Source organism: Meleagris gallopavo, chromosome Z (assembly GCF_000146605.3).
Source record: "Meleagris gallopavo isolate NT-WF06-2002-E0010 breed Aviagen turkey brand Nicholas breeding stock chromosome Z, Turkey_5.1, whole genome shotgun sequence".
Lineage (NCBI taxonomy): Eukaryota > Metazoa > Chordata > Aves > Galliformes > Phasianidae > Meleagris > Meleagris gallopavo.
Genome location: NC_015041.2, coordinates 42,897,780 through 42,907,793, shown reverse-complemented (window position 1 = coordinate 42,907,793; position 10,014 = coordinate 42,897,780). Strand labels below are relative to the sequence as shown.

General features: G+C 34.8%; 1 protein-coding gene across 2 annotated transcripts in view; it reads right to left on the bottom strand.

The window, feature by feature from the left end:
- Positions 1 to 10,014, bottom strand: part of FBXL17 (F-box and leucine rich repeat protein 17) — a 172,953-nt gene that overhangs the window by 64,589 nt on the left and 98,350 nt on the right. The gene's annotated exons all lie outside the window — the stretch shown is intronic.

The window sequence follows — 10,014 nt, the reverse complement described above, 5'->3', positions numbered from 1 at the left end:
AAAACAAACCTAATTTATTTGGAAACAAGTACATAAAAGAAATACATTTTTTCCTATTCTAAATGGTAGCTATTTTTAAATTCCTGATTTAGGAAGCATTCATTCCTTCAGCATCTTTAGCAAGCTTACATAAATGCAAAGTATCTATTTTTACCTACTTAGAAAACATTGCATGCAATGTGCAATTTTTTTTTGTCGTAAGTACATTGTATTATATATTTAAATACATGAGTGAACACACTATGTGATGTTCAAAGTTTCCTTTGTCATAAGCAAAAGCATAGACTTCAAAATATACATAGAATGAAAGAAAATTAACTAAAGAGAAGTAAAATGAGGGAAAAAAAATGGAAAACATATCAAACTGTTCTGAAACATTAACTTCACTAACCTCAGATAAACAAGTATAAAGTCTATTTTAACAAAAAAGAACTTGTGCGTGATGTCAGATGTGCTATGTATTGCTTGTAGTGTTCCTGACTTATATAGAACATTCATTTAAAAGTACATTTGTTCATTATATAGGAATGGAATTATTTTGTAATTAATGATTTGTAACTTGTATTTGCGAATAACGTTGTCCCAAAAGTGAACAAAAAAAAAATCATTTATTTTACTTTTGCTGTGTAAGACCTTGCAAACCAGAGATGATTTGAACAGTTTCCCAAATAGTTTAATAGTTTACTGTAGCTTTCACTCCTCTGAAAGAAGCTAGGGAAGCATTATGGCAGTGAGGTTTCTCCAGAATATATTTCTCTCTTTATTAGGACAACTTCTCCTTTACTCTAGAGACTTATATGCTTCATCACAGAGCTTGAAAAACAGCCTATACTAATAACATCCTAGCAGATCTTGGTAAATCCAAGTTGCTATAACAATGTCTCAAGAGATAACATGATCTCTTTTCACAACAGAAACAGAAGAATATTTTAGGGAACTAAAAAGAGAGTAAAATGAGGGCATCTGTGTAGAACTAAACACATAGAAACATAAGAAATTTTCTTCAGATATACTGAGTGATTGTGTCAGTGCCAACAACCACCTTTAAAAATGTTTAAACTCACTGAGATAACAATGAATATCTGAAAAATAAGCAACTGAGTGTGATGTATTCTAATGTCCCATTAGAGGAAAAAAAAATGGAAAATTTATAGCAAAGAAATGTTTTTCCAACAGTTTTTTAGATGATTTATATTAGCTATCTTGAAAAAAAATATATAATTTTTAGAAACTGAAGATGGTATGGAAGCAATGCTTGCAATCATCTCGCTTTAGTTATGCAGCCTGGATTAACTGGGACCTGGCAAATCTGCTCCACTGCAAAACTTCTGGCACTGCTCTTACCTGTCCCACTAAATGATTCGCATTAGTCCGCTAAAAGCTGTTAATTAGTTAAGTTACTTACTTTTAATCTATTAGTTGAAATCTAAATCAGATGAACAGAAAAGACAAGAAATACGGCAAAGAAGGAAATAGTTGGTAGAAGGAAAACAGGAGAAGAATAAAAACAGAAACCAGTTCTTCTGACCTTTCACTGTACTGAATACTCATAATGATATCTTACACTCAGCAATGGTCTTAGGTTATATTTGATTAAAAGTCAGGAGCCAGAAGGAAAAAGTAAACTCACCTATTCTACCTTCAGCATTCTTAACTGAACAAATGAGCAGCATCTAACAGCAAGTGCTAGCAGACGAATCACAAAACTGCTGAGATCAGGTCTCTGACCTCTACTGCTCACCTGTTAAACATGGCTGTTCCAGCAAGACACCCAAAGCACATGCAGGTGGCTCTTGGAGATCTCCAAGGAAGAGACCACACAACCTCTCTGGAGAACCTATATCAGTGCTCCATTACTGGCACAGTACAGAGCAGCTTCCTGATGCTGAGGGAAACTTCTGTGCTCCAATATGTGCCTGATGCCTCCTGACCTGACCCTGGGCATTACTGAACAGAGCCTGGCTCCACCATCTTTGCGTGCTCCCTTCATTTATTTGTATGCACTGCTGAGATCCTACTTGAGCTTATCCAGGCTGAACAGCCCCAGCTGTCTCAGCCTTTCCTCACTGGAGGGATATTTCAGCTCTTTATCATCACTGGATCTTCATGGGACTCTCACCAGTCCATCCACACTTCTCCTGCACTGGATAGCTCAAAACAGGATACAGCAATTGCTGTGTGGCCTTAGGCCAGAAAATGGTCTACAGATTGTAAAAATGGTTGCCAGTAAAAAATTTCAAGCTTAATAATTTAACAATGAGCAGTGTGTTTTCTGTCTGTTCTGCATGCATTAAAACTGAAATGTTCTGCCCCTCCCTTGTACAAGATTAGATGTAGAAATTGGCTGAGTCCCACCTCCTTTCAGCACACAAATGTGCATACAGCAATTTCTCTTTCACTCCATATGATAAAAATCTAGATGAATAGACTGAACGAAGTTTGAGATCACTTTAGTGTATTTCTGATAGGGAAAACCAGATCGTCAATCACGGGCTACAGAGAGAAACCAGTCAGACTCCAATCCAGACACAAGTCACTCAGTGTTCACTGTCTACACTCCATATGCATCACCCTGATCACCACTTTCAGGTTATGTTACCACTTATTTTTCTCATTGCATTATTACTTCCTACATTAGAACCAGCCATTCAATCACTCATCAGCTCAAGTTCAATTTCATCATCATCCTCTTCAAGCTCACTACAACTTTTCAAAAGTACTTTAATTTCTCATCTCCAAAAGAGTAAACCCTTCAAATTCATCACTTGTTAATTAATCTTGAACTAAAAAACAAAGCTATCATCTGCAACTACATCTAAAATCACAGAAAAATCAGCATTAATCAGTCTTCTTTGACTATAATGAAAGAAAAAGGGGTGATCAATGAGTTAAACTGATCAGGATCAAAGGTAATTAGCATATAGCATCTGACTCACTGCCTGCTTATATTCGGCATGTTCCCACCAACAACATCGATTTTATGTTCATCTATAAAATCAAAATTTTAAAATATCTTAATTTTGACCTTATATCCCATACAATAAGTACTCCAGAGGAAATTTTAGAAGATGATTATCCACCTTTCAAAATATTTAATAGATATGCTGATGGACTCTAACAACGTAGTCACTACAGTAAATCATGAGGACAGCTATCCCTTTTCTCTTTTTTTCCTCCCCCAGGTACTATAAAGTATAAGTTGTATCCTCAGAATGCAACAATAACTGTAATAAGGACTACATCTGCCCATCTGAGCATCAGTAAATTGGATTTTTTATTTTGTTATACTACTTCAAATTATACCATCGCAAATATTTTGTCTACAGAAAATGATACAAAAATGATATATATACATATCCTCTGTGTATATATATATAATTTTTTTCCCAGTTCTCATGATGGACTCGGTTTTATAACACACTATCATTTCCATGCCTCCATGCACTTTCTTAATTTTTGTAAGGTATGTCATATAGAAAGCAGTTGAGCCACATTTGTGTCAAGTCTGCCATTTCTAATTATCAGCAACTAAGTGTAAGCAGTTTCTCCTTTGGCTTAACACACGTACACCTATCTTCCAAAAATTCTTTTATGCCACGATTCATAAAATTGTTAAGGTTGATGTTAAGTCCCCTGCACTAGATTAATAACTAATTACAGGAGATATTTATCATCTCAAGTTTCTTGCATGAGGATTGTCAGACTTAATCACTTTCCTCATATTTTCACTATTTACAGAAATAGTGCTTCATTTATCATATACTTCAGCAGTGTGACAACATTAGACTATTTTCTCCACTTTTGATGTACTTTAAGAATCATAAAACAGTGTAAAATCTTGACAACATATTGGAAATTTTATTATTTTTGGTAACATTCATTTCCACCTCACAGTGTTTCTTAAAAAGCTATTTATTCTAAAACAAGTCAATGCAGAAGTAGAACTGGCAGGCTAAAAACTTAATAAATACACAGTTAAGCTTAATTAAAGAAAACACATTCTGATTTTTATCACTGATTAATTTTTGCAGAGAGTATGAAAATGATTCATTTCATCTACGTAAAAAGTCTTTTATTTGACAGCAACGCCAAAGGAACTGTTTCAGAAGTAGTTTTAAAGTGGGTTCTGGGCATTTAACTAAAAGCTGAGAGGAGTTAGTACTTCTCTCAGATCTTGCAGACAGTTGCTGAGATGCTCCAGGTCTCTTTTTTTTTTTTTCAAGTCGCTTGGAGGCTGGATTGCAAAGTAACTCAATGCTTAAAGCAAGGTTATACAGAACAGCACAAATGTGCAGCCTGTGCTAATTCCAGTGGGAATTTCATGCTGCATTACTGAGCACAGTAAGACGCCATCTTCACAAAGTATTGCATAATGAGGGCGAAAAATAAATTATACAAGATATTATGTTATTTAAAGAAGGTATGAGTGACAAGTCCCAAGTTTACCATTGGATATACTGCAGCAGCAGTATTACCCCAATAGTATGATGAAACACAGAGTATCTTCCAGAAAATCTGCTTCTAAACCTGACCCCTAGCAACTGGCTACTAGCTGCGCAATGAAAAGTGGTGCACTGGGTGTGGGTGACCCAGTGCTGTCAGGAGGCTGTTGAGGTTCTCTGTTACAAAAGGTGGGATGCGAAGGGTACAAACAACAGTGGGAATACCAAGAGGCACTGGTGGTGGAAAAGAGATGGGAATATACCCTAGCACTAAAGCAAGCAGGTATTCACACCACAGCCTGCAGAGGAGCTCCATTGGGCATATGGTGCTTGTAAAATAAATGTGGCCCACACCTCTGTGGGAGAGAGGAAAAGAGGAACACAGTGGAAAAGAGGACAAATGCTGCTTGTAACATCTCTCTTCCTCATCCCCCAGCACTGCTGAGGGTGGCAGAGAATTAAGAAGAAAAGGAATGAAACTGAGCCCAAAAAAGAAGCAGGAAAGATGATAATCTTTGCTGTTTTGATCCTTAATACCTGAATCTATTTAACTAGCAATAAATTAAATTTCTTTTCCCAAAATTAAGGCTTCTTTGTCCTGAATAGGTGATCTCCCTGCCTTTATTTCAGTCCACAAGCTTTCTCATCCCATTTTTTTCCCCCTCTATTTTCCCTCAAGTCTTGCTGAGGAAGAAGAGTGAGAGAACAGCTGCATAGTTGCTTGTCTGTTAGACAAGGATATCTGCCACATCAGTGAAACTGCAATTATTTATGGCAGAATGAAATAGTAGAGATAGATAGCTGATCAAACAATATTGTTTTTAGTTTATCAAACATTTAACTTAAACATTTTATCACGATTAAATCAGGTACTATGTCAGTATTGAAAAACTCTTAAAAGTAAATGCTCTTGAACATAACTCAAATGAAAGTTATTGTAAAATACCTAAACTGAAGCGATAATAGAAGACAGGGACTAAAAGCAAGTCATCTGCCAAATAACCTGAAACAAGCAGCAGAAGAGGCAGTATAGCAACTGAAAGGCAACTTTTGCTTAGAGATGTGCATGTACTCCTTGTGAATATTTCAGCTGTTCTCTTACTGATTTGTGACCTGGTACTATAGTAAATACCTTTTACTTAACTATTCTACTGATGAAAAATATTGACCTTAACAGTGGAATATTACTGTATCTACTTAAAAATAATTTAAAAAAAACAATAAGTCTGTGTGGATAGTTGTTTGTTTTTTTTGGTTTTGTTTTGTTTTGCTATTGTTTGTTTTAAAACTGTTTCAATGTTATTATGTTTAATTGGAACTCCACTTTCATCAGATTATACAAATACGGAAAATGAGGGAACATGGGTAATTGATATTTCTCGTGCTTTTCCTACCTGTTAGAACAAGGTTTGACAGGGATGCTATCAAATATATTATAGATAAAAAAATGCTAATGTACCCCAGTATCTCTACTGACTCAATCTACAAAGATACTCCTTCTCCAAATGCACTTTTCTTTAACAGTATTTTCCCCTTCATTTGTTTAAACAAAATGCTTGGTCAACGTAAATGCAATAATAAAATACTCTGCAGATCTTTCTTTGACTTCTTCAAGTACTGGTTTCACAACAATGTACCAAAGCATTAGTATCAATGAAGGGACACTGGGATGGGCCTCAGGCAGGAGGAGGAAGAGGTGGCAGAGGCAATGCACTATGAACTGCCTCTGTTTACCATCCTTCTGCACCATACAGCGAGGAGGGCAAAGAAGAGTGGGGAATTAAGAAACTAAGTTGAAACTGGGAAGATGAGGAGTATGGGGGAAAGTGCCTTTAGCTTTGTCTTTCTTTTCCTCTTGCTATCCTTTGCTATTTTTAATTGGCCATAAATGTTTCCCAAGTTGAATCTGTTCCGTACTGAATCCGTACTGTCTCTGACAGTAATCGGCAAGTGATCTCCACGTCTTTATCTGACCCTCACCTTATTTTTTCCCTGACTTGTTGAAGAGGGAGACAGAGAGTAGTTGAGTGGATATCTGGCAGCCAGACAAGTTTAACCCAGTATAAAGACTGAAATTTTTTCATCTGGTTTTTTTTTTCCATAATCACTAAAAATAAATAAACAAACAAATAAATAATATTCAACCATAAAAAAAATCAGAATTTAATGCAGAATATTCACTTAAGTATGCCAAGTATTTTTGTCCAACTTCAGTACTGTATTTTGAAATTTAAACATCTGATAATTGCCGTCACATCATTTTACATAATACTTTTGTAAAGAAATTTGTTTCACTTTACGTATGTAGTTACAAAGCATGACATTCAAAATAGGTGGCATATTTTATAACTTTTAATGGAGTCTAAGTTTTTAATGTACCTGACTATAACCACCTGATAATTATGCAGAGGACTCAAAGGAGACCACCTTTCAGATAATGCTTAAAAGATTAAATAAAATTAGAATTAAAAAATGCTACAGTTCATTTTCAATGATTTATGACAGATATATAATACAAAAATACAGCTTCTCTTCTGGAAATCTTCTCTATACACCAAGACCAGATTACTCAAAAATACAGAAATAAGTATCAGTGCTCCTGGAGCAGGTTTCCACTTTAGCAGTTTTTGGACTGGAAAATAATTCTAGCATTCATTAAACTTGCATTTTATTGAAAATAAACTGTAAGAACTGACCTATTTTTTTTATATTCATCTCTGCTAATGAAATGCTGGAGCATCCACACAAGACAGCAACTTTGGGACTAACCTTAGCAAGTGATAATCTGCTCAAAGCATCTTCAGCACTGTGTCCTCTACCCACTACACATCTAGATCAGACCAAATACTTCCACAGCTTTTCATGCCTTCATCAATTCACATTAACTTACGTAAGCAGTCATCACAAAATTTTTAAACAGTCCTCTAGCACATGGAAGACCATATGAATAATTTAGTCTGGTAAGCAGCAGTGTGGAAAACCCCATATGCTCTCTGCCAACAAATGCAATGCTCAGTTCTGAGAAAATGAGTCTGTTTTAGTGATCCAACTGAAGAAAGCACATGGAGATGCTTCAAAGTAGAAAATGCTCATTTTTCCTGACTCCACTGCTGCACACTTTCATTGTCGGGTTTACATTCCAGCTTCCAATCATTTACTATGTTTCTTCCACATTTCATCTATATCTTGGCTTCCTGACTACTAAACTTGTCAAAGGTCTGCATTTCTGAGTTCATCCTCTTTAGACTCCAACAAGAAATCTCACCAACAGATCCTAACCAGCACAAGGAGACTGTACCTTTGTGCCATTTACTCTCATTTATCTATAGTGCTATTTCATAGAAGTTCCACAAGACAACAGCATTTTTTAAGAGCACTGGTATAAGAAGATCAAATTCACGTTAACCATCTGTGCTCAAAGATCAGGAAGGTGCTATGATAAAAATCACATACCTCTGAAAAACTATGCAATATGTTATGTTATGCTTTGCTCAATCTTAGGGCTCTATTTCTAGATGCCATTTGAATTGATATTGCTTTATCCATTCAAATTTGCAAGAACAAATGCAATGACCATTAAGAAAACTTCAAAGTAATATGTTTATTTGAAATCAAGCCTCAGAGGAATCATCATGTTCGTCGATCTCAGTTTTACTCCTCTGCAATATAAAGACTTGAAGATAAGTCATCTGCATACTGAAAGAATTTACAGGTTTGGGTTTGAAAGAAGAAATGGCAATATTTCTATGATGTATAATTAGCATATAAAATATATAAGATGTACTTCGATATATTTAGTATATAAAACTCCTGAGGCAGCTATATACATGCAAGAGTAACCGCTATGTTAGATTAACTGAACTTTCTAAGATCTTTTTTAACTCTCAACTTTTAAGACACTGTTTTACAAGTTATTATAGGAGACTTATTTTCTTTAACTTTTAAAATGAATGTCAAGACTACTTCAACTGAATATATTTTTTGCTTTATGTAAAAAGAAACTATTTTTTTACTGCCCTACAAATGCCTTGCAGACATACACTTTTAAAAACAAAAATAGCTTCAATCAAAACACAGAAATAATAGTTCTTGCTAATTCCCACAGAACCAAAATTCTGTGCTTGCCATGCAGAGGTCTTGCACTCTTGAAAGTTTTGATTCCTTTCAGTTACTTAACAAGAATTGTAATGATCACAGAATCTAATAAAACACTGTGTCATGTGTAAGAGAATGCAATAAATATTCTGGGGCCGTAGCCTTGCTTGTAGAAAGAATGTTTATGGAATTCTGGAAACAATAAAGAAATCTAAAGTGAAGTTTTAAAATCAGAGATTTACTTCAGCTGTAAAATCTATCACTATTCTACTACAAGAGAACTTTCTGGTTTTATTTCAGTCAAGGTTCTGCACAAAGGAATGAAGAAAAACAGTTTTCCTTGGCTTTAAAGGAAGTAAACAAACAAAGCCTCAAATGTTTGTTTGTTTTTTTTTTTAAATTTAAAAACCCAACAATCTTCTCTGTAGAGAGAATTAAAGTGTCTTCGTAAGTTTGTAAAAAAATTTCAGTAGAAGACAATAAGCTGAGTTGATAATGTGTTAAGGGAAAAAAGAGGAAAACTAATTCCATTCTCTTTTTTAATATCATGAGTCTGGTATATCTTAGACTGGTACTATATTGTGTGTGCTGGATACAATAATCAGAAAGTCGTCTCAAAGATAGAAAAACCCTCTGACATCCCTTCTAACTAGGAGCAATGGCCTGCTATCATATAAAAAAACAAAACAAACAAGTTCATCATGCCTTCAATCATTAGCAAACTAACTGAGCTTACGCTACTTTAGATTTTTATCTGGTAAATACCTGAACAGTTCTTTGAGTTTCTGAATATTCACCCGACTCTTCAGAGTAAATACACTAATAATACTCTGCTGAATGTATCTCCATGTTGGTTAAAGACTATTGCTGTATCACATTCCCTTCAAATTGTTTTCAATATCTTTTAATTCAGCAGTTGTGGAGACTGGGGGAAATGATTTAATATAGTGTTTCAAGCTAATTGTAAAATGGGAAAAATTCTTAAACTATTGAACAACTACCTTTCAATAAAATTTAATGAAAGTGTTCATTATTTTCTATATTTTCTCTGTTTGTTTTAGCTGGAAGATAATTTGAATAGCTAAATTAAATCTGTAGCCATCTCATACTTACTGTTTAAGTTTTGAAAATGTACCTGTGTAATAAGAAGCAAAATTAAAACAACTACAGAGACAAAAGTCAATGATCGAAAAGTTCACAAGTGCAGAATATCTGTCAGTGATGGAAACAGTTTCCTTTTCTTGTTAAATTTCATAACTCTACTCGGCATGAAGTTTTAGAGTTATATGCACACAGGTAAAAGACGCACTTCATACTCTAGTTCAGTAATCTTCAGAACAGTTTGAAAAGAATCACTTTGGATAATACCAAGCAGACCATTCTACTCAAAATGTTCTTGCAGTAAGGTATACTACTCCAAACAATGATAACCTTAAAAACCCCCATCTTTTAAATTTACATTTTTCACCTAAGTATT